This window comes from Fundulus heteroclitus, chromosome 13 (genome assembly GCF_011125445.2).
Source record: "Fundulus heteroclitus isolate FHET01 chromosome 13, MU-UCD_Fhet_4.1, whole genome shotgun sequence".
Classification (NCBI taxonomy): domain Eukaryota; kingdom Metazoa; phylum Chordata; class Actinopteri; order Cyprinodontiformes; family Fundulidae; genus Fundulus; species Fundulus heteroclitus.
In genome coordinates, this window is record NC_046373.1 from 33294260 (window position 1) to 33320047 (window position 25788).

At 43.8% G+C, this 25788-nt stretch overlaps 1 long non-coding RNA gene across 1 annotated transcript; it reads right to left on the reverse strand.

Moving 5' to 3' along the window:
• LOC118565546 lies at positions 1–25365 on the reverse strand. Its single transcript, XR_004932433.1, has 3 exons — positions 25251–25365; positions 3238–3361; positions 1–61 (listed from the first exon to the last, which is right to left on the reverse strand). It is a non-coding gene; the product is annotated as an uncharacterized LOC118565546 (long non-coding RNA).
• Positions 25366–25788: the final 423 nt, after the last annotated feature.

Below are 25788 nucleotides of genomic sequence, written 5' to 3' on the forward strand. Positions count from 1 at the left end.
TAACGTAGATCAGTTGTAGTAGTCATGTACTCATGCTGCTTCATTTAATTTTTTTCACTACCTGTAAAAATACATAAAAAATCAGTAAGTTAATTTCCATTCCAACTATTTTTAATTGCATGTTTGTAGGTGTTGTCTATTTGTACAAGATGTTAATAGAAGTTATTTCTGTTTTTTTATAGGATGATCCTTTTTTTTTTCCCCAGTGTCCTGTCTAGCAATGTGGCAATAGGAATTGATGTCTCAATGCCAGATAGAGCTCGACAGATTTTGCTTTTACAAGTGGAGCGAACAGCTTTCGCCATAGTGCTCCACTTGATTTATGCTTGTAAATAGCTTTATTGTGATTCCTGCAGGGAGAATTTCAAATTATATGGACATTACAATGGGAGAGTAAAGGAAGAACAAGAAGTGAAAGAGAAACAAAAAAAGAGTAGAGGTGAAAGAAAGAAGAGATAAAAGGGAGAGAATGATAAAACCTTCTCCGTCTGCTCCATCACCTGGAAAGAGAGATGCAAAAAGAACAGCACAACTAACAGACATAAAGCAACAGATACAATCAAATAACACCTAGATGCCATTGCTAAATCATATTTCTTTGTTTTAAACCACGTTAGTAACTGTTAATTTGTTGAATATGTTACACCTTCATTCTGTTCCAAAGTTAAAACATTTGTCTAAAATAAATGTCTTTTTTTCATATATTGTTACTATTGTTTTCTTTCCCTCTTTCTCCTCTCAATTCTTCGTGTCCTCACTCAGAGGAAACTCACTTAGATAGGAAAAACATTTATAGAATTTATTTATTTATAGATTTTATATTAGGGCTGGACGATATAGAAAAAAAGCACATTGATAAAAAAAATGCATATTGATTGATAGATAATTATCAAAAAGATTTAAAACCTGGCTCTTATAATATTGCTAAATAACTTACTTTTATCACACACAAACACTCAATCCCAATTAAATTCTTATTTAACCAACATTTTTTACAGTTTTTTTTTTTAAAGAAAAATAACTCAACTTAAAGAGACCTGGGTGATGTTATTAAATACTGACAAAGAATAAACTAAAGTGACCAGCGCTGTTAGGGAGCGCTGTTAGAGAAAAACTTGCAGCCCGGAACTTTATATCACGGATCAAGACTGGTGAGTGGTTGTTTGCAGCCAGGTTTTTCAACTGCAGACAACAGCAGCATGTCCATCATTATGAAGCATTTTACTGCATGTGTGATGTCCTTATGCCGCCTGGACACTTTGTCATTTTATCACAAAGAAGGGAGCCCAGTTTAGCTTGCTATAGGCCTACCTGCTTTGTTTTGGAAGAAGTTCCATAAGATTCCTAAGAAGATGACGCAGAGCTGTGTGGGGCCGACACAGCTCGCGCTGCTGCGGGAGTGAGCGGCTTACGTGATGAAACAAGTTGGTTGCGTTACCAGACTTTGTTTTTACCGGTTTCTTGCAAATTTTACAAATCACTGGTTTATCTCTGTCAGGCTGGCGAACTAGTAAAACCCTGTTTTGGAACAATTTCCTCTGCAGCTCCTTGCTGCGACATATTCACGTGCTCTGTGTTGTGGTTTGAGAGGGCGGCGCTTTATGACGGTGTGCCAGGGTCCGCGATTACGATTGGTTGAGAGGAAGCAGTGACTGCAGCATCAACTAATATAATAGGCTAAGAGGAAGGAAGGAAAACTGATTCTATAACCAACTTTTATCGACCCTTTTTTCCCTTATTGTGCCACACGTCTTTCAATTTATATATATTGTTATTAAATTATCGTCCAGCCCTATTTTATATGCTGCTGTCATCCTTGGGAGACATTTACAATTTATTCCAGCAATTATTGAGTTAATAAAGCAACACGCGTCAGTCTGATAAACACAAAACAAATAAATCAGACTCTTTTTTTTTATTACACACCAACTCTGTAAATAAGGAAGCTTAAAAGTATAATGTTCTCGCCTCAAACGATCTGAAAACGTACTTTTGAAGAACTGCAGCAGAAAAGGGAGTGTTTAATTTACCATTGTGATCTCTGCGCTGTCTCGAATTAAGCTGCGGCCGCGGTGCATTCTGGGAAAGTTCAGTCTGAGGAACGCATGCGCGGCTCCTATCTTCGCACTCTGTTCTCGATTAACTAGCCTTCAAAACCATGATGTCAGACCACTGTTGTGAATTCGTATTCTCAAAGAAAAAATTCATATTCTCAAGCAGCCCCTGCTGTTTGTGTTCATGAAGAATAAAGCACAAATTTAAACTTGAAATTTGTATTTATTAGTTATTGAAGTTGTAACTATTTAAACTGTATGTTGTATCTTTTGCATGAGATTTCGATTATTATGAGTTTGCAAATGTTTGTTATGCACAACTTCTGACTAATATGCACACATCTGTCCTTTTATGTACAAGTCTATTTTGAAAGTGATCTTACCTCATACTCTAGAATCTAAGATTTCTTGAGCGGTCAGAATACTGCTGTACAAGATCGTAAAACCCCAGATTTATCTGGTAGGGCCAGATTGATTTATAAGGAGACCTTTGTTGACATTGCATGCACCATGCCCTGTGTTCATGCTTGCCAAATGCCACTCCTTGCTGAAGCTTTCTGCTGAAATAAGCAGCACTCTGGTTCCTTGGGGGGTGGGGGAACCTTCACTGCAATGCACCCAGATAATCCATAACCATGGAACTGCAGGAGCCTATAAACATTCCCCCAACAACGGAGGAAGGGGGTTTGCTTTGGCAAACAGTGAGCATTTCTTTGGGAACACGGTAATACATTCTTTCAATCAGCCTTGTAAGAAGTGACCCAGCCCCAAGATGGCATTATATTAGATTTTTTTAACTGGTCTTTGATTGGGAGAGGGCAATGTCACTCCATATGACTCAGTAAAATAGTTATGCAATTTTTTTTGATTTGCAATGCATTTGCTGGTCCTCCCTTCTCATTAGAAATGAATAATCATGAAGCAGACCATTTGTGTTTTGGGGTTCGTTTGGGGCGTGTGAGACCACACTTTGCCATCTCCTCTCTCATTGCATCATTTTTTTTCTTTCCAAAGTGGTTTTAAAATTAGCAATATTTATTACATGTACTGCCAAATTTTCAAGAGGCTTGGTCAACAGCAGTCATCAATTTTATTAACAAAAGGTACAGAGTTTTATTTAAATTCAGTCAGACTGGCTTAGTTAAAGTCAGTGAAAATAGGAGAAACATGAATTTCTTCTTACTTCTGGTAATCAACAGGGCTAGGTAAGATGTAGACAAAAGATTGTCCAGGGTTCCAGAAGCAGCATGTTTCTTTCTGCCATCTTTGTGTCCTTTCAGGAGTCTCTTCCAAATAGAAGCCAGGAGCTGGGAGGGGAGGGGGAAGAGAAGAAGGAGGTATGGGGGAGGGCACAAAGAAGAGGAAGTTATCACCAAATTGCCATATCTACAAAGCTCTCCCTGCACGCCACAGATTCCCCCTCTTTAATCTGACACATACAGCCTCATGCCTGCTAAAACCCTGCAAGGCACTGTGAAGCTCAGCATCCTGGGCTGAAAGAACGCTGCAGCCAACATAGTTGGTGGGAGAGATGGAGAAACAGAAAAAGAAAAGATAGTACAAGTGCATGTGATGGGAAGAGGGAAAGAGACAATTTTTATTTGTTCTTTAGAGCGAGTATGAGGCTGGCTTTATAAAGAGAGCTAAATTGTGAAGGTTAATTGAAAAATTAGATAAACAAAGGCAGTGGAAAGTAGAGGGAAAGATTATGGCTGGCAGCACAGGCGGGCCACCACTGAACCTTCAGACTGTGCAACCCTGATAAAAAAGCACAGTTAATTGTTTCACAATTTCTTCCACTTAATTTCAATCCAATTAGAAAAAAGAAAATTTGCAAGAAACCATCTTCTTCCTTTCATTGTTAAGACATGTACCGTACCTCTGTTCAAAATAACACCAATGAGTGATTCTTTATAAGCACAATCATTTATATAATCAGCAATAAATGCCCTGCAAAGATTTTCATATGTTTTCGGATGTGAACATAATGCCCAATTCAATCTTCTTTTCAACATTTTCTTAGCAAGGAATTCTCAAATTCAACCAAGCTGAGTTCAGCTCATTGGATGACTAACATCTATTAGGAACATAAAGAGAAAAGCGTTAAAACCACAGTGCTTTAGTACCCCACTTTACTGTAGAAATGTCGGGGAAGATTAAAAGCAAAGCATTTGGTTAAAGACCCCTTTTTAAGGAAACTGGCGAGTAGAAATGTCAAAGCACTTAAAAGTCAGGGATTGCTCTGTCTAAACACAGCACTGACTGTTCTGGATGGCTGTGTAGGAGCGAAAATGCGAAATTATGTTATATTTCCTTACTGGAATTTTGCTAATATTGGGAGCTATACAACTTATTTTGCTAAGTTCCCTTGTCAACAGTTAAAAATAAAACAGATAAAATAAGTAAAATAAGTATTTAATGTTAACTAATGGGTTGACCCGCTGCACAGTGGGGCAGTGGGTAGCGCTGTTGCCTTGCAGCAAGAAGGTCCTGGGTTCAAGTCCAACCCTGGGTCTTTCTGCGTGGAGTTTGCATGTTCTCCCTGTGCATGCGTAGGTTCTCTCCGGGTACTCCGGCTTCCTCCCACAGTTCAAAAACATGACTGTTAGGTTAATTGGCTTCTCTAAATTGTCCTTAGGTGTGAGTGTGTGCGTGAATGGTTGATTGTCCTGTTTGTCTATGTGTTACCCTGCGACAGACTGGCGACCTGTCCAGGGTGTACCCTGCCTCTCGCCCAGTAAATGCTGGAGATAGGCACCAGCAACCCCCGCAACCCCATGAGGGACTAAGCGGTATAGAAAATGGATGGATAACTTTTTATCTTCATAGTAGGTACACCTGGTCTGGCGTTCTGTTAACTGTGGCATCATCCAGAGAAGACAGATCGCCCGCTACTACCATCTAATGTAGAACAGATTACTGGATCAATGTGTTCTTCTGTGCTTTTTTGTCTCTCTTGTGTCTCTGCTCTGTCTTCTGTAACCCCCAGTCGGTCGAGGCAGATGACCGTTCATACTGAGCCCGGTTCTGCCGGAGGTTTTCCTTCCCGTTAATGGGGAGTTTTTCTTCCCACTGTCGCTTCATGCTTGCTCAGTATGAGGGATTGCAGCAAAGCCATGTACAATGCAGACGACTCTCCCTGTGGCTCTACGCTTCTCCAGGAGTGAATGTGAATCAATTGGTTTCCTTATATAGGAAATTTTTGACCAATCTGTATAATCTGACCCAATCTGTATAATATGATTTAACTTGACTTTGTAAAGTGCCTTGAGATGACATGTTTCATGAATTGGCGCTATATAAATAAAATTGAATTGAATTGAATTGAATTGAATTGAAATAATGGGTTGACCCTTCCCTTCCTTTGACAACAAAATACTATTCCCAAATTAGTCTTGAGTACAGCCGCAAATCTTAAAGGAATTAAATATGAGGTGCCGTGGTTGCATAGCGGGAGCAAAAAGGAAACAGAAGGAGGAAGTTTGAACCATGTCTTCCATTTATCATAATGAGTATTTGAAATCTTTAACAAGAAATTTTAAAAAATGTATTAACTCCAAGCCCCAACAAGGACCAAACCAGACTATAGGGAATGCTGTACTTTTTATTTCACTCAGTTGTGGGTCCAGAGTTATTATCTTGACTCATCATCTCTGCCTGGCTTTCTGGTGGTACAAGCAAAAGAATATTTAAAGACAGGCGACAAAAGCAAAAGAGGTGGATTTGCACTTCCTACGACAGCACAATCCAGGTCATGTTATTGTTCTCTTTGCAGCCTGTATACTGAACTGTTAGTAAGGTCCAACATTTAAGTGGCTCTGTTTAAACTTTCTGATGCCAGCTTCATCTTTTGTTTCAGTCATCAGTTTGGATATTTAGTCATGGCCTGTGCTATACTCAATTTGATAGGGGAAACATAGTTGTAATTACCTTATTCTTTTATTTAGCCCATCAAGAAAAACATCTAATCATGTCAGAATTCTGTTAATGCTAACCAACAGAGTTCATCAGTGTTATTTTTACATTCTGACATTATTTTTTGTCGACCCTGCTTTTTTGTCATCAGCTCAGTTGTTGCTAAACTACTCATATCACACCCAAATGTGTTTATTCGCAATGATTCCAACATTTCAACTATGTAGCTGCTGCTGTACCAGAGAAAAATACGTTTTGGATTTGTTTTCTGCAAATGTAAGGAATTCTTACATTCATATATTGTTCAATGACATACTTTTAACTTAATTTACCTGATCGGCTCAAGTTCAGGTCAAACTCTTTTAACTACACTAGTAAAACCTCACTAAAACTATTTAGCTAAATTAAGACTAAAGCACCTAATAAACCATATATGCACAAAAGAACAAAAAGACAAATAAAACTCGCTGAAAACCATCATCAAAAAAAATATTTTTTTAGGTTTCAAAACTCAACGTGTTTAAAAACACCTTGAAAACGCATTAAGTAAACGGTTCTAAATAAACAATTTAACTTTCCCTGTTTATTTCTCTGACAAACCTGTCGGTGCCTCTGTGTCAGTTTGGTTCACTTTGGGGCATCCAGTTGGAAGCAGCTGAAGTAGTCCAAGGGAAAGTTGCTTATCTCAGCAATGGGCAGCAGCTATGGGCTAGCCAGAACGTGGCTGTTAAAGCAGGAGGCTCCGGGTCCTTCATGCAAGTCTTTGACCCGGTTGCAGTGGGTGATTTCAGCTAAGCATTTGCTCTCAGCTTGGGAAAATGGGTCGGGAGGCCACTCCACGCCATCTGGACTCAGCTTTAGGCAACAGCTGGGGAAAAAGAAATCACAAAGCTGATTTCGTTATAGACAGATTCTTTACTCTGGTTATGCAGAAGTTAGACTGCAGACTTAGCTTCGATCCAGCCGGCAGTTCTCCAAACCCAGTCAGGTCCACCGCTCTGATGAGAGTTCCCCCCCAATGTTGTTCCAATGAAACAGCGCGAAAAGAGAATGATTGTCTGTGGGAACTTGGCTTTATAGCAACGGCACCCTGCTGAGGGGGGCAGTTCATGGATCCTGTGGGGGGTACTCCGGGAGTATGGAGTACCGGACCCTTTAATAAGGGCTATCAGGTCTCTGTACGACCGGTATCAGAGTCTGGTCCGCATTGCCGGCAGTAAGTCGGACTCGTTTCCGGTGAGAGTTGGACTCCGCCAAGGTTGCCCTTTGTCACCGATTCTGTTCATAACTTTTATGGACAGAATTTCTAGGCGCAGCCAAGGTGTTGAGGGGATCCGTTTTGGTGGCCTTAGGATTGCGTCTCTGCTATTCGCAGATGATGTGGTCCTATTGGCTTCATCAGGGCGTGATCTACAGCTCTCACTGGAGCGGTTCGCAGCCGAGTGCGAAGCGGCCGGGATGAAAATCAGTGCCTCCAAATCCGAGACCATGGTCTTGAACCGGAAAAGGGTAGAGTGCCTTCTCCGGGTTGGGGACCGATCCGTTGTGGTGAAGAGAGAGCTGAGCCAAAAGGCGAAGCTCTCGATTTACCAGTCGATCTACGTTCCTACCCTCATCTATGGTCACGAGATTTGGGTCGTGACCGAAAGAACGAGATCCCGGATACAAGCGGCTGAAATGAGTTTTCTCCGTAGTGTGTCTGGGCTCTCCCTTAGAGATAGGGTGAGGAGCTCAGTCATCCGGGGAGGACTCAGAGTAGAGCCGCTGCTCCTCCACGTCGAGAGGAGCCAGTTGAGGTGGCTCGGGCATCTGGTCAGGATGCCTCCTGGACGCCTCCCTGGTGAGGTGTTCCGGGCACGTCCCACCGGGAGGAGGCCCAGGGGAAGACCCAGGACACGCTGGAGGGACTATGTCTCCCGGCTGGCCTGGGAACGCCTTGGGATTCCTCCTGAGGAGCTGGCCCAAGTGGCTGGGGAGAGGGACGTCTGGGCCTCCCTACTGAAGCTGCTACCCTGCGACCCGACCCCGGATAAGCGGAAGAAGACGGACGGACGGACGGTAACCGGTTAATACCGGTTTTATTTCATTCCTCAAAGTTTTTGTTGCCTAAATAACAAAAAAAAAGTAATTATTTTCCTGCGCACGTTTAACCTGACTCCGCCAGCTGTATGTCGCTCCGCCTAGCTTCACTCACATACACCTGGGGCATCGCCCATAGAAAGTGATTTCTCCAACCAATTTTATTGTCTGGCCAATCAGAACGCAGGGCTGGAGTTTCATAGATGTGACGTAGTGGAGATGCGACCATGATGTGAGACTGTTTTGATAGCAATGGAAACGATGTTTTCGCCCTTCTCCCGACCGGATTTGGCAAGTTTTGTTTTCCGGGGCGCTTCCGCAGCGGACATCTTGTCGGTTAGCGCAAACCATGTTAGGAGGCCTTTAGTCCTCAACGCGGTCGGCCCGGGATCGACTCCGACCTGCGGCGCTTTGCCGCCTGTCTTCCCCCCTCTTCCTGTCAGCTCACTGTCAATAAAATGCGTGCCACTAGAGCTGCAAACGCATAAAAACCTGTGACGCTCTTACAGCGTCACAGGTTGGCTTCGGTGTGAGTGGTTGAAATAGCACATCGATAAAGATGACAGACAAGTGGCTTATCCAATCATATGCAAGGATTTTTGATAAGGCCCAACCTTCAATAAAGGCAATTCCTATGGAGGTGTCCCAGATGTATGTGAGTGAAGCTAGGCGGAGCGACATACAGCTGGCGAAGTCAGGTTAGCGCACGTTACCATGATGGCTGAGGTTCACTTCCTGTGTGACATCACATCACACATTCGCTGACTGAATTGAGAGAGAGTGGTGTCTCCACTAGAGCTACACATCTTAAATAAGAGGTAAATTAAGATCCATCGTTAAGTAAAACGCTCTTTCCAAACACAATATCAATAGCTATATTTGTCAAACAAAAGGAACGAAATTAACCGTTCCGGGAACAGTATTTTTTTGTTCGGGAATGTCAATTTATTGGTGGAACTCATAACCGGAAACGTTATAATTCCATTTCTGTTCGGAACAAACCGATTCGGAAAAAAAATCGGTTCAAAGCCCTGCTAGGAATACTGTATGAATGTTGATGTTCATTGAAGCCGATGTTAAACCTACCGATGGTCAGATGTGACCGTAGTGTTGATTGATGTGAGTAAATGTTCTAATATGAGGCTGGTAAAGTTTTTGTAGATTGGTTTATTTAATTAATAACGGTTGGTCTTCAATCAAGCCGAGCTGCCGCTTTATTGCAAGACATTGCACAGGGTCAGGTTCGGTCCAGCATTATTTTCAATTGATTTATAAATTAAGCAAACCGGCATTATAATAGTTCTGTGATACTGTCAATATATGTCTCCCTGTCTGTTTATATTTGTTAATTGCGCCCAAGAGAGAATTATTTTTCGGCTTAAAAAGCACTATCAAAGCACTATAAAGATGGAGGCTTTGTGTATATAACCTTATTTTATCATGATAAATGTTTTTTTTTTTTTTTTTATAAGCATATTATGTGGCTATATACCTTTTAAGATAGTGGAGGAGAGCTTAAAAAGGACGGAAAATGGACAAGGTTATGTCGGAAGACCATCTACAGGGATTGGACAATGAAACTGAAACACCTCTCATTTTAGTGTGGGAGGTTTCATGGCTAAATTGGACCAGCCTGGTGGCCAATCTTCATTAATTGCACATTGAACCAATAAGAGCAGAGTGTGAAGGTCCAATTAGCAGGGTAAGAGCACAGTTTTGCTCAAAATATTGCAACGCACACAACATTATGGGTGACATACCAGAGTTCAAAAGAGGACAAATTGTTGGTGCACGTCTTGCTGGCGCATCTGTGACCAAGACAGCAAGTCTTTGTGATGTATCAAGAGCCACAGTATCCAGGGTAATGTCAGCATACCACCAAGAAGGACGAACCACATCTAACAGGATTAACTGTGGACGCAAGAGGAAGCTGTCTGAAAGGGATGTTCGGGTGCTAACCCGGATTGTATCCAAAAAACATAAAACCACGGCTCCCCAAATCAAGGCAGAATTAAATGTGCACCTCAACCTGTTTCCACCAAAACTGTCCGTCGGGAGCTCCACAGGGTCAATATCCATGGCCGGGCTGCTATAGCAGAGAGGGGCCACCGCCTCTCTGCCTGCTCGGATGCTTTTTTCTCTGCTCCCTGCTTGCTTGCATTTTCCTGCCTTTTACTTTTTATCTCCTTTTTATCTCTTTGCCAAAACCACAGAAAGTTGGATTTAGTTATTTTATTTATTTTCCTTTTATTTATTTTTGATTTTTATTTTGGAAAGATGCCTACCTTCACCACAGTGGACCTTGACATGCTTCTACAGAAGATCGCTGTTATAGAACAGAAGATATGCCGACTCAAACTGAATTATGATGTAAATGGCGCGTATGGAAATGAAACAACCCTGCCTGCGACTCCGAACGGCGACCACCAGCCCAGCAACTCACTGAACAAATAGATCCCTGAGGAAAATGAGAATCCCTGGACCACTCTTGGTGCAAGACCAAAGGATCAACGAACCCCGCACTAGACAAAGGAAACAGGCCGATACTACAGAGAACTGTCCCAGGACAAGTTGAACATTAGTGTTAGGTATGTCAACACTAAGCTACCAGAGAAAAGACATGCTATGGGGCCAAGGACCCTGATATTATGCAATCGATCTGTAAGTGGTATTAAACATTTCTGTAACAAGAAAAACACAGAGGTGTAGATGTATAACAACAGGAACTTTGGCCTGGTGTCTGATGTATCAGACATCCTTCCAAGGATCTTGAAAAAACGCCCGACCTTGGAACAACTCATAATATAAGCTGAAGCCCTGGGAGACGTCCTCCGGATAAGAAAATCAGAAGTATTGAAAGAGGACTACATTCGTCTGCTAAATCTAGTTGATGGCCTTAATGTCAAGGTGTTTCTCAGCGGCCCTCATGTGCCCATTAATTGTGGAGACGAGATTTTCTCCAGAGTTCTGATGCTAAACAAATGGCTGGAAAAAACATGCAAACAAACAGCTGTAACCTTCATAGACAACTTTAGCATCTTTTGGGAGAGGAGACATCTGTTCACCAGAGATGGTTTCTCTCTAAATATGTCAGGTGCAAAACGGCTGATATCTACCATCTTCTATTCTGTGAACCATGCATCATCAGCTTTGTTCCAAAACAAAGTGCCAAAACAAATGATAAGCCCAGTACAGCCAGAACAAGCCAAGATAAAGATGGCCAGAAAGATGACACAGAGAGAGGCTACGTCAGACTTACAGGAGGATTCATCCCAGATCTCAAAAGAGGACAAAAAACTTCCATCCACACAAACACCGATCGAGACTGCACCCCCCTCCCCCTGTTCTCCACAAAGCCCAGAGGTTCCTTTACTGGATTTTTCTTATAACATGAACAAAGTCCTCAAGATTGGTCTACAGTTGACTTCCTCTCCACATATTAATTCTGAAAACCACAGTTCTGTGACTAAATCAGCATCTTCCATAGGACGCAGAGGTCCAGATCCTCCTCCTCCTCTACATATCACCGAACATGCCTGTCCTGAGGACCTTCAGATAACTTCCTTGTGATGTACACCGGGCCCTGGCCGCACGTTTATCAGACAAGACCGCTTCCAGCATCAGCCTGGGCCTCTTGAAGGAGAATATGGAATATCTGTTATGAGCTCCATCATATATCAGAGCTCTGATTACCCCGTACGCTTCTAACAGAGCACTTCGCTCTCAGACTGCAGGTCTGCTGGTGGTTCCTAGAGTCTCTAAAAGTAGAATGGGAGGCAGATCCTTTAGCTATCAGGCTCCTCTCCTGTGGAACCAGCTCCCAGTTTTGGTCCGTGAGGCAGACACCCTATCTATCTTTAAGACTAATGTTAAAACTTTCCTTTTTGACAAAGCTTATAGTTAGAGTGGCTCATGTTACCCTGAGCTATCTCTATAGTTGTGCTGTGATAGGCCTAGGCTGCTGGAGGACATCAGGGTCTAATTTTCTCACTCTACTGATTTCTACTGTTCTTCAGTCTACTGTTCTCCAGTTTTGCATTGTATTACATTGAAATGACTGTCGTCATTTCAGCTTTTAACTTTTTGCTCTCTCTCTTTTTCTCCATAGTAGGTACACCTGGTCTGGCGTTCTGTTAACTGTGACATCATCCAGAGAAGACGGCTCACCCGCTACTACCATCTAATGTAGAACAGATTACTAGATCAATGTGTGCTTCTGTGCTTTTTTGTCTCTCTTGTTGTGTCTCTGCTCTGTCTTCTGTAACCACAGTCGGTTGAGGCAGATGACCGTTCATACTGAGTCTGGTTCTGCCGGAGGTTTTCCTTCCCGTTAATGGGGAGTTTTTCTTCCCACTGTCGCTTCATGCTTGCTCAGTATGAGGGATTGCAGCAAAGCCATGTACAATGCAGACAACTCTCCCTGTGGCTCTACGGTTCCCCAGGAGTGAATGTTGCTTGTCGGGACTTTGATGCAATCAACTGGTTTCCTTATATGGGACATTTTTGACCAATCTGTATAATCTGACCCAATCTGTATAATATGATTGAACTTGATTTTGTAAAGTGCCTTGAGATGACATGTTTCATGATTTGGCGCTATATAAATAAAATTGAATTGAATTGAATTGAATGATACGTGGCAGAAATAAGAAAAGCAAAAGGAAAACAGACAGGAATAATCAGTCGTACTTAAAAGTCATAAACTGTTAGATGCAACCTGCCACAGAGACATCATCAACCACTAAGTCATATAAACTGGGTTTACTAAACATTAGATCTCTGTCAGGAAAATCCCTGTTATTTAATGACTTCATTATTGACAATAATCTTGATGTAATGTTTTTAACAGAAACATGGTTACATGAATTTAATAAAGCACATATTCTGTTGGAGTCGACACCTCCAAACTACAATTTTCTTTGTGAGAGCAGACAGCAAAGGAAAGGTGGAGGAGTAGCAACATTGTTTAATGATTCACTAAAGTGTAAAAAGGTGTTTTTGGGAAAATTTGACTCTTTTGAACATTTGGCTCTCCAGGTAAAGAGCCCGGTACTAACTACGTTTCTGAATGTTTACAGGCCACCTGTAAGTCCACATCAAACCTTTTTAATGATTTTAGTGACCTGCTGTCTGTGATATGCGTTGACTATGACTGTTTAGTTATTGTGGGAGATTTCATCTTTCAAGTTGACAACCCTGAAGACAGAAGTGCAAAAGAACTGTGTGACACACTTAGAAACTTTGATTTAACTCAACATGTTAAACAGCCAACACACAAACAGGGACATATTTTAGACTTGATCATCACTAAAGGTCTAAAGATTTCTAAAGTCAATGTAACTGATGTTGCCCTATCCGATCACTTCTCTATTACCTTTAAATGTATAATTTCCAGTGACTCATTTAGCCAAAGGGACATCATAAGAAAACGCACCTTTAAGGACAATGCCAAGGAAACTTTTATTCAAGCTTACTCTGCTACTTCAACTTTGGGCTGCAACTCAGCTGGTGAACAAGTAGATAACTTTCATTCTAAAGTCTCAGACATCATTGACTGCATTACTCCAGTTAAAGTGAAGTTTTTTTCCGGGAAGAATAAATCTCTGTGGAGAAATGCTTCAGCAGTTAGATGTGAAAAAAGGGAGTGTCGGAAAGCTGAACGCAGGTGGAGATAGAACAGACTGCAGGTTCACTATGACATCTATAAAGAGAGACTACAGATATAACTTACAACTGAAAAATGCAAGAGAATCTTTCTTCTCAGAGATCATCAAGAAAAACATTAATAATGCTCGTGTCCTTTTTTCCACAGTTGAAAGATTAACAAATCCTCCTGTGTCAGTGGCTTCTGAACTCCACTCCACCAGGGCCTGCAATGAATTTGCTAACTTCTTTACTGAAAAAATTCTAAAAATTAGAGGATCAGTTTGTGCATCTATACCAACTCTAGAACCTACTGGGACTTATCCAATTGGGACTTATCCTGACAAAACGTCCTAATTCAGCCAAATAAACTCCAAAAGCTTAGAGGAGATCATTCAGCAGCTAAGTTCCTCCTCCTGCTGCCTTGATGTTCAGTTTTCCTTAAGAAAGTTTTACCTGTCATAGCGTCTGATTTGACTCAGATAATAAACGCGTCCCTTCTGTCAGGTGTTTTCCCCCAGTCACTAAAAACAGCAATTATCAAACCACTGCTGAAAAAGAAGAATTTAGACGAACTACTACTCCAGAACTACAGGCCCATCTCTCAAATCTCCCCTTTATCAGTAAGATTATTGAAAAAGCTGTGTTTCAACAATTAAACACCTTCTTAACAACGACCAGCCACTTTGACGTTTTCCAGTCTGGCTTCCGTGCTCACCACAGTACAGAGATCGCCCTTATCAAGGTGTTTAATGACATCCATATAAATACTGACTGTGGAAGAACCACCGTATTGGTTCTATTGGACCTCAGTGCAGCATTCGATACTGTCGATCACTCCATCCTGTTAGAACGCCTGGAGAACTGGGTCGGCCTCTCTGGTACAGCTCTCCACTGGTTTAAATCCTACTTAAAGGACAGGACATTTTTTGTATCAGTAGGTAACTTTACATCAGAGATTACAAAAATCACATGCGGGGTTCCCCAAGGGTCCATTCTAGGTCCCCTCCTTTTCAATATCTACATGCTCCCTCTTGCTCAGATAATAAAAAACAACATCATCTACCATAACTATGCAGACGACACACAGCTTTTCATCACCATGTCACCAGATGACTGTGGACCAGTTCAGGTACTAAGTGAATGTTTAATTCAATTCAATTTTATTTATATAGCGCCAAATCATGAAACATGTCATCTCAAGGCACTTTACAAAATCAAGTTCAATCATATTATACAGATTGGGTCAGATTATACAGATTGGTCAAAAATGTCCTATATAAGGAAACCAGTTGATTGCATCAAAGTCCCGACAAGCAGCATTCACTCCTGGGGAACCGCAGAGCCACAGGGAGAGTCGTCTGCATTGTACATGGCTTTGCTGCAATCCCTCATACTGAGCAAGCATGAAGCGACAGTGGGAAGAAAAACTCCCCATTAACGGGAAGGAAAACCTCCGGCAGAACCGGGCTCAGTATGAACGGCCATCTGCCTCGACCGACTGAGGTTACAGAAGACAGAGCAGAGACACAACAAGAGAGACAAAAAAGCACAGAAGCACACATTGATCTAGTAATCTGTTCTACATTAGATGGTAGTAGCGGGTGAGCCGTCTTCTCTGGATGATGTAACAGTTAACAAAACGCCAGACCAGGTGTACCTACTATGAAGAAAAAGAGAGAGAGCAAAAAGTTAAAAGCTGAAATGACGACAGTCATTTCAATGTAATACAATGCAAAACTGGAGAACAGAAGACTGAAGAACAGTAGAAATCAGTAGAGTGAGAAAATTAGACCCTGATGTCCTCCAGCAGCCTAGGCCTATCACAGCACAACTATAGAGATAGCTCAGGGTAACATGAGCCACTCTAACTATAAGCTTTGTCAAAAAGGAAAGTTTTAACATTAGTCTTAAAAATAGATAGGGTGTCTGCCTCACGGACCAAAATTGGGAGTTGGTTCCATAGGAGAGGAGCCTGATAGCTAAATGATCTGCCTCCCATTCTACTTTTAGAGACTCTAGGTTTAGAAAAAATCAATACGTGGAATTGCCAAAATTTTCTTCAGTGAAAAAAAACAAAACAGAAGTAATAATATTTGGACCAATAGAGGAGAGATCAAAGGTTAGCACACAGCTTCAGTCACTTCAGCTAAAAATCACTGATCAGGCCGGAAATCTGGGTGTAGTGATGGACTCAGACCTGAACCTCCAAAAGCATCTAAAGACAGTTACAAGGTCGGCTTTCTATCACCTGAAGAACATTTCCAGGATTAAAGGACTAATGTCTCAAAAAAATCTGGAAAGACTAATCCATGTGTTTATATTTAGGAGAATTGATTACTGCAACGGTCTTTTCACAGTTCTGCCTAAAAAGTGGATCAGACAGCAGCAGCTGATCCAGAACGCTGCTGCCCGCGTCCTCACTAAGACCAAGAAAGTAGAGCACATCACCCCAGTTCTAAAGTCATTACACTGGCTCCCTGTATCTCAGAGAATAGACTTTAAAATCCTTCTATTAGTTTATAAATCTCTGAATGGCCTAGCACCTAAATACATCACAGACTTGTTATCAGTGTATCAACCATCCAGACCATTAAGGTCTTCTGGCTCCAGCCTGCTCTGCATACCCAGAACCAGAATCAAACACGGAGAAGCATTAGTTCCTATGCTCCACTTATCTGGAACAAACTTCCAGAAAACTGTAAAGGTGCAGAAAGCCTGAGTTCCTTTAAATCAAGTTAACTGAAACACCACTATTTTTTTTAAATGTTCTTTAAATTTTCTATCTACATTTTATTCCTACTTGCTTTTATTCTGTTTTATTTTGCTATATTTTAATCATGTAAAGCACTTTGTACTGAATTGTGCTATATAAATAAATTTGCCTTGCCTTGCCTTGTTACGAACGTGAATCAGGCAAACCCAGTATTCAAACCAAACAAGTGAGGTGAAGGCAAAAAACAGTATTTAATAATAAAACAGGGACAGGCAAGGCTCAATGGTCAAAATGGCAGTCCAAAATCCGGTACACAAAAGGCAGTCCAAAATAGGCAGAGGTACAGACAGGGCAAAAGCAAGCTCGGATAACCATGGGACAGAATCAAGTCGGTAAACCGGTAAATCAGTCAGACAGGGCAGGAAAAACAGATCAGGGAACAGGCTGGCTCAGAATCAAAAAGGCTCTCAGGTTAGCATCAACAGGTCAATCAATAAAGGAACGCTGGAACAAAACTCACCGTGGGCTTGTTAATGATCTGGCAGAGAACTGAAGACCGAGGCAGAACTATATAGTGGAGTACACAGGTGAAATGGAGTGAAAACTAATTACAGGGAAGGCAGGTGAAACTAATCAGGGCAAGAAAGCTGACAGATTGCTGATAAAGTGACAGGTGGAAAACAGGATACCTAAACAGAACAACATGTCTAAATCAAAACCAAACAAGACCCCAAAAGCAGAAACTTAACTAATAAATCTGATAACATAAACCAAGACAAAACCCAAATCGTGACATGCCTTGCCTTTGGTCACTCGTGCCAATGCCAAACGTCGGTTTCAATGGTGCAAGGAGCGCAAATCTTGGGCTGTGGACAATTTGAAACATGTATTGTTCTCTGAGGAGTTCACCTTTACTGTTGTCCCCACATCCGAGAGAGTTACAGTGTGGAGAAGCCCCAAAGAAGCATACCACGCAGACTGTTGCATGCCCAGAGTGAAGCATGGGAGTGGATCAGTGATGGTTTGGGCTGCCATATCATGGCATTCCCTTGTACCCAAACTTGTGCTAGATGGGTGCGTCACTGCCAAACCGAACCATTCTGGAGGACCATGTGCATCCAATGGTTCAAACATTGTATCCTGAAGGAGGTGCTGTGTATCAGGATGACAATGCACCAATACACACAGCAAGACTGGTGAAAGATTGGTTTGATGAACATGAAAGTGATGTTGAACATTTCCCATGGCCTGCACAGTCACCAGATCTAAATATTATTGAGCCACTTTGGGGTGTTTTGGAGGAGCGTGTCAGGAAACATTTTCCTCCACCAGCATTACGTCGTGACCTGGCCACTATCCTGCAAGAAGAATGGCTTAAAATCCCTCTGAGGATTTATCAGGCACCTTTGAACAAAATTTCTGGGCTCAGACATGTCTAAGAACTTTCAAATTGACTAGAAACACCAACTTACAACTAATACAATACAAAATCCTTCACAGAGTACACTACACAGGACAAAGATTATTCAAGATGGGTCTGGCACAATCTAATATCTGCCCACACTTCATAGGCAATCATCCTGATAATTATTTTCATGCGTTATGGTTATGCACACCAGTCCAGAGGTTCTGGACACAGATATGTAAGGACTTATCAAAGTGCTTGAGCTGTAAAATTACACCTTCCCCATCAGTTTGCCTGCTCGGTAATTTTGAGGAAAGTCCTCTGAAAAAAGAAATAGTTTACATGGTTTTTGCTGCTTTATGTATCGCAAAGAAAACTATCCTCATGAATTGGAAAAGTAAACAAAATCTCAGTATCAATCAGTATAGAGATCTTTTGTTGGATCATATTAATCTAGAGACAGCATCTGATTCCACATCTGATTGGTCTCTTTGGGCTCCTCTGATCAACACCATCACTTAGTGGAATAGGGGGCGGTGGGTTGCTTCCTGCAGGGCGCAGTGGCTGGATGGAGGGGTTCCTGGGGCCCTGGGGGCACTTGGAGTAGGGCGCCTGGTGGATCCGGCTCCGGGGTCTGTTGCCCCCATCTGGGAGGAGTTTGGGAGGCCTACGGGTGGCCTACAGCAGCCGCTTGCGGCGCTCTTTGGGAGCTGCGTGTTGACGGACGTGGGTTACTGACCTGGTAGCTGTGCTGCCGCTGGGTGGGGCCGGGGTGGGTCTGGGGGTCTGGGGTCCCTGGGGCGCGGGCCCCGGCGGGGCCTCGGGGTTCCGGTTCTGGGGGGTGTGCCGCTTTTGGTGTGGGCCGGCGCGCGCCCGGGTGTCCGCCCCTGCACGGGGCCTCTGGTGCGCTGGGGGGCCTCGGGGCCCGTTGGGCTGGTAGGGGGGCATGGTCATTAACATCTCTGGGCAGATGCTCTTCTCCTTCATTGGATAGGCACTCTGCCAGTGGGGGGAGGGAGAAAGGAGGGGGAGTAGGGACCTACCCAGCCTGGATGTCTACTGTCGAATGTATAGTGAGTTGTTTGAACGTTAGTGTTGGGGAGGGATTAAATCTACGGGTGGGGGGGTTGGGGGGAGTTGACGTTCTGGTGGGCTTGTGTCCGGCCCCCTGTCCCGGTCCTGGTCCGTGTCGTCTTCCGGTGCGGGTTTCACCTGGGGGGTGGGGTTTGGGGTGGCTCGTGCGGGCCGGCTGGCCAGGGTCCCCCCCTCCTATTATTATTATTATTATTATTATTATTATTATTATTATTATTATTATTATTTATTTATTTATTTATTTATTTATTTATTTATTTATTTAGTTTAAGTAGGCTTGGTGGGTGGGCTGGGGGGGGTTTAGGTGTTGGTCCTGGTGGGTGGTTGGCTGGCGGGCCCTGCGGCCTCTCCCTGGCCCCCGGGCTACGGTGGTGCCGCTGCCGAGGCCCCCTTCTCTGAGTGGGGCTTTCGGGGAGCGGGGGTGCCTATTGGAGTCAGTAGGGGAGCTGGCTCCCTGGGTTGGCTTCCCAGTCATTTGCTCCCCATCCCCGGACTCCTCCCTCTGCCTGCTCCATCACGCCGCCACATATGTAGGTCCTGAGGGATGGGGCGTTACTGGAGGTTGCCACTTTCTGGTGACGCCCCTCTCCCCAATTTTATCATGCATCTTAGACACTTTCACTTCAAACATTTTTCACATCGCACACTCATATAGGCCATGGTAGGGGGGGTGGGGGTAAGACGTCTGGGGGGGGGGGCTTATGTTGTGTGGGCCTCACCTCGGACGGCTCCCTTCACCTCCTCTCCCACTTAGACATTGAGGGTTCTGGGCAGTCGCCCGGAGGGGGTGCGCTGGCAACAGCTACCTTCCGGAAGGGGGGTGGGCTGTGCCGTGCATCCCCTTCGGCGCTCCCAGTTTTTAAACGCACTTGAGAACAACATGCAACAACACAACATTTGAGCAGGCGTAGGGAGGATCGGGGTCTTCTGCACACCCCGTTCTCCGATGGCGGCAAGGAGTCTGGGGCCTGGAGGAGGTGCGGGCCACTGTGTCCGGGGTCTTGGCGGGGGGCTGCGGTGGGTAGTCAGCGGCTTGCCAGGTCTGGGGCTGATGCCTCCGCTCCCCCCAGGAGGGGCGGGGGGCAGGGATGGCAAGGGTAAGGTGGGGGGAGGGAGGGGGTTTATTAGGTATTTAGGGGGAGGGGTGGGCTCTGGCCAGGTGGCTCGTGCGGGTCGTGTTGGCCCGCCCTCTTGGGGGGGCCCGGTCCGGGGGGCGTCTGGTCTGGGGCCGGGGCCTGGGGTCGGGCACAAGCAGTCGTGTAGTCGATTTGGGTTGACCCCCCCCCCCCCCCTTTGGTCAGTGTTGGGTGTGAGTGTTATGTGGGAATGTGTGTACAGCGTCTTTTTTTTTCTTTTCTGTGTGTGGTGAGTGGGGCACAAGGGAGGGATGGAGGGATGGGGTGAATGAGTTTTCCTTTTTTTTTTTTTTTCCAGGTATGGGTGTGGTCCGCTCCCTCTCCCAAGAACATCTCAAGTCTCCGCTAGGTGCGGAGCCCATCCCCCCACGTCCTGCCCTCCTCCACTTCGTTGGCGGGCGCCTTGGCCCCCTGGCGCATTGGTTGGCTTCGGGTTTGGGGCGGGTTCCCGGACGTGCGCCGGCCCACTCCCGGCGGCCTCTTCGCGGGGCCTGGCCCCCCGGGGGGCGGCCGGGGCCCCCGTCGCGGGGGCGGGGCGCCCCTGGGGCCTCTGGCCCTCAGGGCCCATGGCCGGGACCACTTCAGCGGGGCTAGCTGCCAGCGGAGCCCACGGGCTCGTCTCCGCGGCTCTTGAGGGCGTCGGCATTGCGGTGGCTGGGGATGGAGCAGACAAAGAAGGTTTTATCATTCTCTCCCTTTTATCTCCTCTTTCTTTCACCTCTACTCTTTTTTTTTCTTTTCTTTCACTTTTTGTTCTTCCTTTACTCTCCCATTGTCATGTCCATATAATTTGAAATTCTCATTGCAGGAATCATAATAAAGCTATTTACAAGCATAAATCAAGTGGAGCACTTGAAACAGTGAAACAGTAACAATGGCGAAAGCCGTTTGCTCCACTTGTAAAAGCAAAATCTGTCGAGCTCTATCTGGCATTGAGACATCAATTCCTATTGCCATATTGCTAGACAGGACACTGGGAAAAAAAAAAAAAATAAATAAATAAATAAAAAAAATCCCTCTGACCACTGTGCAGGACTTGTATATGTCATTCCCAAGACGAATTGACGCTGTATTGGCCGCAAAAGGAGGCCCTACACATAATAATATATTATTGTCGTCTAAAACCAGGTGTTTCAGTTTCATTGTCCAACCCCTGTAGGTCGCGTAGTTAACAGCAATATTCAACTTCCATTCTGACTCGAAGCAGGGTTTCTTTACTTCCGTAGGATGGAATTTACAGTTACTTGTACATCTTACACAAATACGGTTGAATGATATACAACGACTTAGAAAAGTTTTCGCTGACAACACGTTTAAAACTCAAGGCTACAAATTCTTATTTGAACAGTACCTGTTCAATTATGTAGGTATGTGTTTTTGTGTTTTCTAGCTGCTAACAAATATGCTCGGATAGCAGAACTCAAATTGTTAGCTAGCTAATATTACATGGCTATTCTGTTTTGCAAACATAACATCTATTAATATATATTACGGTGACAGACCAGTCCCCGGTGGAGGTTGGGCGCTCGGCTCAGCTCTTCTACTATGTCAGGACAGCAACAGGACCTACCATCATCTATCATGGAACACTGAAATAGGGGACAGCTTTTTGCTTGTGACAGGTCATCCATAATGGGGACTATCCCTGGAAAGGTCTGGTCACCCTAAATACATATATTTATGTATAGTAGGTTAGACTATAAATTATTTTGCGGCCAGCTTTCTATATTACTGCTGTACAGAACTTGGAAGATGAGGTATGGCTGCCCATACCTTAACAGGGTACAGTCAATAGTAAGTAATAGTAGTAATAGGCAGGCGGACCTCATCTTCCAAGTTCTTTTGACCAAAGGAAAAGGCGTGTTAATAATTTCAAATGTGCTCTGCTCAGAGCCAGAGGTGCCCAGAGACCCCAAGATCACTGAGGTAGGTCAGAGGGCAGTCTAGAACATGGCTGGACATTTTAGTGGTGCTACAGCTAAAGGAACTTTTCTGGCTCCAGTTTTTACACTGCAATCTTAACTTGGACCTTCACTTAATTTTTTTGGGGTGAGGAATTCGGGTCAAATTTGTCATAGGAGGTTGATTTTCACATATGTTGTAAGGGCCTTGAAGTGAGTAGAATCTGTGATTTTGGTCTCCCTGGGCCCTTTCCCGCAGGAACAGTAGGGGGCGAAAGGTGAAGATTTCCAACATTTGATGACACATAGCACACACACCGTTAGAGCCACACCAAACATGACGTGGAGCATCCACCCTAAAGTCTCTACAAATGGGGAAAAGCTCTGATGTCTAACACCTTCCTATGGCTACTTCTGGTTAGCAACATAGTAACCAGAAGGGCTTGTGGCATACTGTCAAGCACCTACATGAGGTGTACCTCTGTAAATTTTGTTCAAATCCATGACCAGGAAGGGCCTTAAATGTCGAATGACTCCAAAGGTCATCTCAAAAGCAAAAATAATTCAAATTGGTACTCCATATTAAATTCAAGAATAAAACCCTCAGTATTTCTTTTTCTAACCAGAATATTTCTCTTTCCAGGACAGTTAACAATATTGGTGTTATTTGTGATCCACAACTCTCCTTAAACAGGTGTTGTGAAATTACCACAGGCTGTGTTGTGGTGAGCTCTTCCATATTCCATGTTGTTCACAAATTAATAAGTAATTTGGACATTACATATATTAGAGAGGAACAAATAACACAAAAGCGCTGAAAATGTATGGTTGATTTATTGCTTCTTAAACGCTAGAGCACTTATGTGTTAAACTAAATAAAATAGTTTGAATACAATTATTTTGAATGAAGTATATGTATTAGGTTTTCTTTCGGCCATTGACAGCTGGAGATCTGCACCAGCACCCCTCGCGACCCTACAAGGGATAAGCGAGTTGGAAAATGGATGGATGGATGTATTAGGTTTTCATGCATAGATAGGCTGAGAGAAAGGCTTGTCTGAACATGTTCAGCTGTTGAAGGAAGGGTCATAGATGACTTGAGGGGGAACTGAATACGGAAGAAGACTGCTGCCAATGGAATTGGCCCTGAATAAGGAAGAGCCTGTTTACCGGAATTGGCCCTGAATGAGGAAGAGCCTATTACAACGTTAACATCAACTCACACCAACGGTTTTCAAGCACATAAAAAGGAGATGGTTTCGGCGCTCAGTGCTCAGTTCTCATCATAGAAGACAAGGCAAACGTAGCAGAAGAAAGAAGACACAAGAAAGAAGATCGACTGGCCAAGGAAAAACTAGGGAAATCCTTTTGTCTGGGAACCAGCAAGGCTGAGCTCAATGCCTCTTCTCCTTGTCTGTTCTACAATTCGGGGCTGATGGCAGTGCAGCTGTGGCTTTGAACTGGTCGATGAGAAAAACCTGATCGTTCCAGAGATGGCAGCTTCACCCACCGGATGTCAGAGCTGAAGCTGAAACAACTTATTGAGCCAAAGAAATTAAAGTACGCCCATTCTGTCAGGACAGAGGCTCAAGCTGGGAGCCTTTGTGAGCAGGACATCATCTGGACATCGGAGTGTTACCATTAAGAGGAGGAAAGTTCTTTATTTGATCAACTCCTGCTGATCAATTTAGTCATCAGCCTTAGAAATAGTTAGGAAGTTAGTTAAATTTTGATTTGATTTATGCTGTTACTAATTCCCTGCTAAAGTGTACTAATTAAAGAAGCATATAAAACTCTAAGTTGTGGACATTCGATTTATTGAGTCACTTTTTGTTGAGTTCTTTAATGGTTGTAAAACAGACTTGGTGCATGGTTCTAGAAAGATTTAGGAGGTCTTTAAAGTTTGCATGTAGTCAAATTTAATAAACAACACCCTTGGGACTTTTGAGTCACTAAAACTTATCCAATAACAAGTGCCGTAGTATAAGAGTAGGTGCCACTGTTAACTAAGGCGGTGGACAGGAAATAGGTGGCTCAGGCCTCTAGGGCAACTAGGTTGCCTAAGTTGTCTACTGGAAAATGGTGTGGCCTTAGGATGGAGGTGGTTAGTAGATCAGTCGTGTCCTAATCTAAAAAGGTCTCATAGGAACTCTAACCAGGAGAATACGCGTTAGATTTAGAGGTCTTTAGAACCCTAGCTAGTTTTAACTTTAACCCAAAATACATGATGAAAGAGGGGTTTTAGTTCAAGGCTGACAACAACGGTGTACTAGTTATTCAGCATTACTCTTTGGCAGGATATTTCTAACTTTGGCAGTTTTCCAGAGGTCAAAGATGGAACCCCTTGAAACCTGTTTAGTATGGGATTTCAATGATATGTCCTGGTCAAAAATAACACCTTGTGTCAGGTTCTTTTCTTCCATGGTGACCCAGAAGCAATAAACACAGAGACAGTACTGTATTTTTTGGACACTAAGGTGCACCGGATTTTAAAGTACACCATGAATTCATGTGTCTGTGTGTCTTTGTTCACATATTAGACACACAGGATCATAAGGCGCATTATATATTCATCCTAAGTATGTAATATCACTCCGCTCCTCCAGTATGGTGACCAGATGTCCCTAATTTCCAGGGACAGACCCCATTTTGGATGACATGTCCCTGGCAAAAGCTGTCCCTGGTAGTGTCCCTGATTTCAGTGTATCATTATGGAGTAAAACTTTTTAGTGCAACAAGAGGTATTTACCAAGTCTTGCTGCAGTCCCTACATAGTAGAGCTTTGCCGAATGCACCATACCTGGCCCCGATCAGCGTTGCAGTTAAAACAAAACAATCCAACCCCCAGGTAGAGATTCTGTGCTTAAAATCAGAGATGTCCCCAGTTTTCATTAGAGAAATCAAATCTGGTCAGCTTAAGAAGGAAATACACTGGCTGCACAACGTAAGTGGCGCAGTTTAGACATGTTTTTAAAAGCACAAATTTACACCAGATGCTGCAAAGTACGCTCCACAGCTGCGTGATTCTGCAGAGAGAAGAACTTTCGTCATGGGTAAGAAATTAAGTAAAGACAAATTATCAGTAATATATGGGTAAGTAATTAAATGATCAGTGATATATCTGTAATGCTCGAGAATCGGACCCAAGATTCAACCTCGACAGGTCGTTGACGTTTTAACAAGCTTCATTGAATGGAGGGAAGCACTAACACTCAGGGCATGCTGCTTGCGCTCAGGCTGGAGGCAGAGACACAGGTTAGTGCCCAGCGAAGGCTGGTATGATAGCTAAAGAGCTGGGTCACTAACCTGACTGAGGAGAACCAGGGCTTGGAGTGTCGGCTTGAGGCTGGGAAGCGAAACAGAGGCTGAGGTCCGCCCGCAGGCAGTTAGCCAGGGCGCCGGCCAGTGGACGGCCAACAGAAAGGTGGACAGTTCCTGTGGGGCTTTCCAGCGACGTGATCCAGGGGGATCTGGGGTCGGCAACAGAGGGCAGGGGTCCAGCATTAGTACAGAAAAGGGACAATCCAGAGACAGTTTCAGGTTCGTTAACTGACGGGTTCAGAGATCCACAAGGGTTAGACAGGTTCCAGGCAGGGTCAGGGGTTCTAACGGGCAATCCAGGGTCGACAGGTTCCAAGGTCCAAAGGCCGAACTGATCAGATCTCAGGCGGGCAGACAGAATCAGAATGGGGTCAGGCAGGCTCGGAAACAGAGGGCAGAGACAGGTCGGCCAACAGACAGGCAGACAGACAGGCTTGCAATCAGAAAAGGCTGGATGCTTCTCACTGGTTTGCTCGAGATGATCTGGCACTGGTTTGAACACGGTTCTTATACAGGTGGAACC